Source organism: Ailuropoda melanoleuca, chromosome 8 (genome assembly GCF_002007445.2).
Source record: "Ailuropoda melanoleuca isolate Jingjing chromosome 8, ASM200744v2, whole genome shotgun sequence".
Taxonomy (NCBI): domain Eukaryota; kingdom Metazoa; phylum Chordata; class Mammalia; order Carnivora; family Ursidae; genus Ailuropoda; species Ailuropoda melanoleuca.
Genome location: NC_048225.1, coordinates 52,451,058 through 52,457,057, shown reverse-complemented (window position 1 = coordinate 52,457,057; position 6,000 = coordinate 52,451,058).

Genomic DNA, 6,000 nt, shown 5'->3' with positions numbered 1-6,000 from the left:
GAGGCCGAGGTCAGAGCGCAGCTGAGGGGCTCTGGAAGGAGGATGGGCTTTGCTGTCGAAACTCCAGGGTTCCAAGCCCGCCTCAGCGAAACCTGCCGGATCAAACATACCCTCAGAAGTGAAGGCCTGCGTCCGTTTCTCCCTTTCCTCGCGGAACTGCCGCCTGGGCCCTGCCACTCCCTCAGTCAGGAGCATCCCGTGTCCTGCATGCTGTGGCTTTAGCTGGGGGGGGGGGGGACCTGGGGCCCTGAGCTGGAGCTCGCACCTCCCATTCTATTCCTCCACGCTCACCTCTGCACTTTGGGCCCTGGCCTCTGTTCACCTGCGATGGGTTGAATTTCAACCCCCCCAAATTCATATGTTGAGGCCTCCCCCCAATCCCTCAGAATGTGACCTTATCTGCAAATACCGTCTTTGCAGATGTTAATGAATTAAGAGGAGAGCCTGCTGGAATAGAGTGGGCCCCTGACCCAATCTGACCGGTGCCCTGGGAATTGGGGACAGAGACAAGCACACGGGGAGAACACCCTCTGAATTGTGCTGGCCACACCAGGGAATGACCAGAAGCCAGGGATGGCGCCTGGAACTCGTCCTTCACTAGAGCCTTGGGGAGGGGGGGAGCCTGGCCCCGCCCACACCTTGACCTCGGATTTGCAGCCTCCGGGAACTGGGAGACATAGATTTCTGTTGTTTGAAGCCACCCAATTCGTGGTACTTTGTTCTGGAAGCCCTGAGAAACTCGTACTCCCCTTGAAAGGGCCACTTATTTTTCTGCTACAAATATCATTTTCCAATCCCTCCCTTTGAATCCCTTTGTGCCCTTTGTGTGTGTGTTTCTGGGTTTCTCTTTCTTCAGCTCCCTGGTGGACTGTGAACTCCCTGGAGGCAGGGCCTGTGTCACTCTAACTGCATTATTCTCAGGGCCCAGGACAGACCCTGGCCCACGGGAGCCCTCCAGTAAAGTTTTTCTGAAGACTGCTCAAAAGAGGTACCTTTGATGCTTGCCCTTGAAACATCCTGGTCCCTTTGGACCGACAGAGCTGTCAGGGGAAGGCATTCCAGAGGGGAGAGCATCAGGGAAGGGCAGTGTGGGAACAAGCGAGCTGACTGAAGACCAGAGACCAGGGAGGTCAGGGGGCCACAGTGCAGTGGCCCAGTGCAGCCCAGGGCCTGAACCTGCAGGCGGAGAGAAGATGAGAGACACCAAGGAGGATGCAATGTGGGCCTGATGACTGATTTGGAGATAGTTCCCCTTTGAGGTGCCTGCCTCCAAGCTCCTCCTTCTTCTGAAGATGCCGTACTGAGAATTTCCATGATGTCGGCTGTGACATATACGTCACCCCGCCCCCGGCCTCTCTCTGACAGCTGGCAGTTTTGGTGAGGGAGCAAAGGAATGAGCCACCCCCGGCCCAGGCCGCAGTGGGTTCTGGTCCCCCACTGAAAATGTCAATTCATGGAAGCAAGTCAGTTTTCACCTTTTTTTAAATATCACTTTTTCTCATCGCTCCTGAGTAAGGTAAGTTCACTGTATAAAAAAACCTGAAAATACAGTGGCATTGGAGCTTGGGAAATATGGTGAAAATCGCGTTCAGTAAAAATGACCCTGGGTAATCCCTTCAGAGGAAGGCCCTGGGATATTAGAAATTCAAAGGACAAAGATGACACTGTGTGATTATCTTTACCTCTTGATTGTGACCTCCTTTTCCCAAGGTGCAAGGGGGTGAGAGGGCATGGTCCAGAGGTTTGGGGAGGAGGGCTGGATTCAGTGTAAGTCAAAGAGAAAAGTAAAAATCACCTGAAATCCTCCTGCCACTCTGATTTTTTGGCCAATATCCTCCTTCCAGGCTTTTCTCCCCTTAATGCATATTAAAAGCCACACTCGGTGGGCCATGAGGGGCCTCCTGATGTGGTGTCCCGAGAAGGACAGATATCACTTCTGGGGCCTTGCCGCCAAAAAGGCAGAACCCGACGGAGGAAACATCAGACAAAACCAAATTTAAACCTGTCTACAAAATAATAGACCCAGACTCATCAAAAGTGTCAATGTCCTGAAACACACTGAAAGACGAGGAGCTTTCCAGACTAAATGAGACGAAAGACGAGGCCACCAAATAAATGCAGGATCCTGGATTAGGTCCTGGATCAGAGAGGAAACTGTCAAGAGGACATTCCTGGGGCAATTCGTGGAATTTAGATCTGACCCGAGGATTAGATGGTAGTTTCAGAGCAAGGTTACATTTCCTGAGTTGATCACGGTCCTGTAGTTACATAAGAGAGGGTCTTCTTATCCTTAGGAAATAACATGCTGAAAGATTTGGAGTAGTGACGTATGCAGTTTACTCTCAGACGGATTGGGAAAAATGCGGATATATAGAGAACGTGACAGGCAAAATGTTAACAATTGTTAACAACTGGGGAATCTGGTGAAAGCTCTCCGGGCATTCTTTGTACTATAGTTGTAATTCTTCTGCAAGTTTGAAATTATTTCAAAACTGAAAGTTAAAAGGAAAAAAAAAAAACCAACTCCGGTCCAATTTAACTGAAACTTCAGTCTCTGGGAGAAAGTATTTGTGAAAGACCTATCTGATAAAGGACTGCTCTAAAACAATTTCTGCCTTAAATGCGCGCGCACACACACACGGAAGAAACTTCATTCTCCCAGGACATTCCTATTAAGCAGATCAACAAACAACAGTTCCAAATGTGGGTGCGAAGAGCCACTGGAAGTCTTACACGTTGGTGATGGGAATTAAACATTAAACCTTCACTTTGGAAAACAATTTGGCATTGGCTTTGAACGTTACACGTGCACCTGCCTTAGGACCCAAGCGTTTCACTCCCAGGCTTTACCCAACAGAAATGAAAACGGATGTCTGGAACCAAAACCTATCTGTGAATGTTCAGAGCAGATTTATGTATAATTCTAGCCCCAGACTGGGAACAACTCAAATGTCCTTTGGTAGGTGAATGGTTACGCAGCCCACGCTACCTCCATTTAACGGAGCACTGTTCAGTACTGGGAGGGAACTGCGGTCCTCTCAACAACGGGGATGGACCTCAAGTGCATTGGAGCAAGTGAAAGGGCCCAGACTCAAAAGGCTACAAACTGTGCGATTTCATTTATATGACATTCTGGGAAAGGCAAAACTGTAGCAGGAAACAGATCCGTGATTACTAGGGGCTGGAGATGGAGAAGGAGGTTGACTAGAGAGGGTCACAAGGGAACTTTCTAGGGCAATGGCCATGTTTGATGTCTTGGCTGTGGTGGTGGTTACACAACTGTGTGTTCGTCAAAACTCCTAGCACACCACACAAAGGGTGGATTTTACCATCTGTAAGCTATACCTCAATTACACAAGCAAGCAAATGAACCAACCTGAGTTTCTCAAAGCTCCTCTCCTCCCCTACTGCTCGCAGCCGGAGTTCAGAAAGCTGCGGTAAGGAGAGGAAGGATCTTGTGCCTTCCTGCTCTGCATCTCTGAATCAAAGCTCAGAGTGGAGTGGGGGTCGGGGAGGCTAAAGGAAAGTGCCAGAGCTGCTCAGAAAGGGGTTTTGTAGACTGGCGTTAGACCCCTCTGGGTGGCAGAGGCCCACCTTCTGGTCCTTGCTCTCATGAGACCAACACTTTTTAGGGTCGTGCGGAACCTCCTTTGTGGTCTCTTCCCCCTGGTCCCTGGGTTCAGGGGACATGCACCTGGCTGACCCTGGGAGCCTGTTGTCTCCATGGCTGCTGACGCGTCTCTCTGCAGAGGCAGGGCAGAGATCTCTGGCAGAGATCTCTCAGGATGACTCACACTCAGCCATCGTGCACTGTGTCCGGTAGATCCCACCCGAAGCAGTCCTCTCCTTTGCTGGCAAACTCTGCAGGCACAAGCTGCTCGCACAACAGCCCCCGTCCCCACCTCGGGCTATGACCAGGGTGGCTGCCACCCTCCCCTCATCTTCAGACCTTTCCACGCAAGAGGTGGGCTCAGGTTCTGTGTCCTCTAAGCTCCCGGGGAACCCCAGTCTCGTGGCTTCAGCCATGTGGGGTGATGCCGGGCACTTGGACAACTGTCCCTATGGAAAGCCTCAGCAACCATCCTCCTCTCCCAGGTCGGTGCCTGCTGCAGGGGTGAGGGGAGCAAGCACATCACCATTTCAGCTCTAGCACTGCTGCTTGTGTCTGTCTGCTGCTACTCTTGAGGCTCCGGGGGACAGCAGCGACTCTGAGACAGGACGAGTCCAGTTTAACATCCTATTACGCATAACTATTAGAGTATTTCACCAAAGTGGGATCTCACACATATTTTATAACCTGTTTTTTCACTTCATACTGTGTTTTGAGCATCTTTCCATGTCGGTAAATACACCTCTACATTCATATCATTTTAGAGGTTTTTTAAAAGATTATTTATTTATTTGAGAGCAAGCGCACAGGGCGGAGGGAAGGGCAGAGGGAGAGGGAGAGAGAGAGAGAACTCAAGCAGACTCCCCACTGAGCACGGAGCCCAACGAGGGTCTTGATCTCACAGCCCTGAGATCACGACCTGAGCCGAAATCAAGAGGCAGACGCTTAACAGACTGAGCCACCCAGGGGTCCCCACATCACTTTAAATGACTGATCAGCATAGATAGACTAGAACTTACTATATCAGACTCCAACTGTTGGCTGTGTTAGGTTAGTTCTAACCTTCGATTATTACTACTAATGCGGTGCTGGGGTCAAGTTACGTGAGCCTGACGAAGCTTCAGCCGCAGGGTCCCTCTCAATCGTAGAAATGCAGGCCCGACAAAAGCCGCATGTACACTTGGCTCTGATAAGCACCCTCACACTCGGTTTTCCTTTGCCTACATCTTTATTTCCTTAGGATACACTCCTAGAAACAGAATCGCTAGGTTAGAGCAGATGCACATTTTTAAGATTCTTGGAACATATGGCCTAAGAGCTCTCCAGAAAAAGTGATCTAATTTACACCCCGGCCCCGCCCTGAGCGAGAACACCCAAGACCGGGGTGGTTTCTATGGGATTGTGCTTCTCTGTTATTGTGGCTGCGTTGTAACTGCCCTTAGCACCTTCTCCCCAAGGCAGAGTCCTTGAACCGAGATCCAGGGGACCCACGGGTAGAATTCTTGAGGTCTGTGAACTTGAATGAGAAAAAATATATATATATTTTTTTCATATTAGCCCTGAGTTGAAATGTAAGAGCTCTTTCCATCATGAGTATAGACCTTGTACAAACCCCTGTAATATCAGCAGTACCCGTTACGTTAGCAGTGCCTTCACCAACAAAAATCACAGACGTTTTCGTGCCTTGGTACAGTTGTTGCAGATCTCTCAAAATATCGTTCATGCCCATGGGTGCTTTGAAATTACAGTAGTTATTAGACCTCCCACAAGATCTCATTATTTAATATGTTTATAATGGGGCGCCTGGGTGGCTCAGTCATTAAGCGTCTGCCTTCGGCTCAGGGCGTGATCCCGGCATTCTGGGATCGAGCCCCACATCAGGCTCCTCCAACTGGGGGCCTGCTTCTTCCTCTCCCACTCCCCCTGCTTGTGTTCCCTCTCTCACTGGCTGTCTCCCACTGTCAAATAAATGAATAAAATCTTTGAAAAAAATATATTACTCAGTCACGATTATTTTCTTAATATTTTGATAACTGCATCCCACAAAATTTATTTCCTTTGTAATCATGTGCATTTTTTGTTTTACAAATTAAAAAAACTTATTCTGAGAAGGGGTCCGCAGGCTTCAACAGACTGCCAAGAGGTCCACAGCACAATAAATGTCAGAACGCTTACTGTAAGAGACTCTTCCTTCATGTGTTCTTGAAATGTGTGCATGATACAGAACGAAAGAAATACAGAAAGAAAGGCAGCCTCTGTGTCAGGTGCCGGCGTATAGAGGGGACAAGATGACACCTTGCCTTGGAGGTGGTCAAAGCCTAGGTAGGTGATACCAGTCCACAGCTTCTGCCACTCATTGCCCTGTTGGCTGGGGTCCAGGTTCTCAGATT